The sequence below is a fragment of the Alligator sinensis genome, unplaced genomic scaffold (assembly GCF_000455745.1).
Source record: "Alligator sinensis unplaced genomic scaffold, ASM45574v1 scaffold576_1, whole genome shotgun sequence".
Taxonomy (NCBI): domain Eukaryota; kingdom Metazoa; phylum Chordata; order Crocodylia; family Alligatoridae; genus Alligator; species Alligator sinensis.
Genome location: NW_005842819.1, coordinates 310,918 through 312,268, shown reverse-complemented (window position 1 = coordinate 312,268; position 1,351 = coordinate 310,918). Strand labels below are relative to the sequence as shown.

The 1,351-nt window shown below is 59.7% G+C and overlaps 1 protein-coding gene across 9 annotated transcripts in view; it reads left to right on the top strand.

Moving 5' to 3' along the window:
* Positions 1-6: 6 nt before the first annotated feature.
* HIVEP2 (human immunodeficiency virus type I enhancer binding protein 2) overlaps positions 7-1,351 on the top strand; it is a 189,608-nt gene continuing 188,263 nt past the window's right edge. For 7 of the 9 annotated variants that reach the window (XM_025191462.1, XM_014525522.2, XM_025191466.1 and 4 more), the window contains exon 1: positions 7-553. The gene's annotated coding sequence lies outside the window, so the exon portion shown is untranslated. Of the gene's footprint in view, positions 554-735; positions 817-1,351 lie in introns of those variants that run through there. The other 2 variants (XM_025191461.1, XM_025191464.1) reach the window with 1 other exon arrangement.

The following is a 1,351-nucleotide window of genomic DNA, read 5'->3' as shown; positions in this document are numbered from 1 at the left end:
CACACACACACACACACACACCCCCCCCAACCAGCCCATCATTCTTCAGAACTGGATCTGCTGGTTCAGCCTCCCTCCCTCCCCGGGACGCGCTGGGGGATCCGATGACATCACTGGCTGAGCTCTCCCCCCCTCCTCTCTCGCTCTCTTCTCCTCCTTGTAACTTCTGTTCTGGGAAGTGGTGCCAGGAATAACCCAGTCTGTCTGCAGATCAGAGAGGCTCCCTCCAGCAGAGGGGGGGAAAAAAAAAAAGAGGAAAACTGCGGCTGTCCGGGCCTCTGTGTCTCCCTTAGAGAAAAAAAAAAATCAAACCAAACAAAACCTCACCATTTAGAAAGGCAAGAGAGAGAGAGAGCAATGATCTAGAGGGACCCACATGAAACAGACGCCCCTTGGCTGCTGGAATATCGCTATCTGCCCTTCCGTACGAGCCACCTCGCCACGGGCACAACCTTAGGAGCCCGCAGCAGAGCGCCCACGGCGGGATCAACAAGCAGCACCACAACAAGGGCACCAGCAGGGCTTTCCTCCTTCCTCCTCGCTGGCTTCCCAGGTGAGCAGCAGCTGCTCCAGCAAGGATCTCCCCTGCTCCCCCTCCCCTCCCTGTCCCCTGTCATGGGCACCAGCTGACAACCTCTGGGAGGTGGGGGGAGACCCTCTTGGAATGGAGGTGGGGGGTGGAGGGATGCAATATGTCACTGGAGCAGGGGAAAGTACTTGTCAAGTTGGGGGAGGGGGGGGCAGGAAATCACCCTGCGCCTGCAACTTGCAAGGGGATCTGTTCGCAACTTGCTGCTCAGCCCTGGGGCTGCGGAGGTAGATGGGGGGAGGGGGGTGGGAGATCAGCCTGGCAAGGCACCTCTGGGGGAGTTGGGGGTTGTTGTTTGAATCAGCCCCGGTCTCCCCGGGGACTGCGTGTGCCTGCCCCCCCTCCCCCCCATCTTGGAAAGGCTGGGGAAGGTCTTTGTTAGTGGCAGGCTGTTAGGAAATGTGGGGAATACCCAGCATGTAAGTGTATGCAGATGAGGAGCGAGGGGCTTGCGTAATCTGCGCCGGGGACAGGAATGTGCGGGGTTACAATGGGGGGAGGGGGGGCGGCTGCGGGCCTGGGCTCCGCGCTGGGCGCCTAGTGCGGGAATAAATGGTGTGTGTGTGCCCCTGTAGGGACACGGTGTATGTCTGATCCTGTAGAGTGTATGCGTGTGTGACCATATAGTGTGTGTGTGTGTTCTTGCAGGGACTCTGTGTATGTGTGGGGAGTGGGTGGAAAGAAGCTGGGGTTGGGGGGGAGACACTTGCAGACGCTTGTGCAGGGGTTGTGGGGCTGCGCGCAGAGCTGCACGGGGGTGGC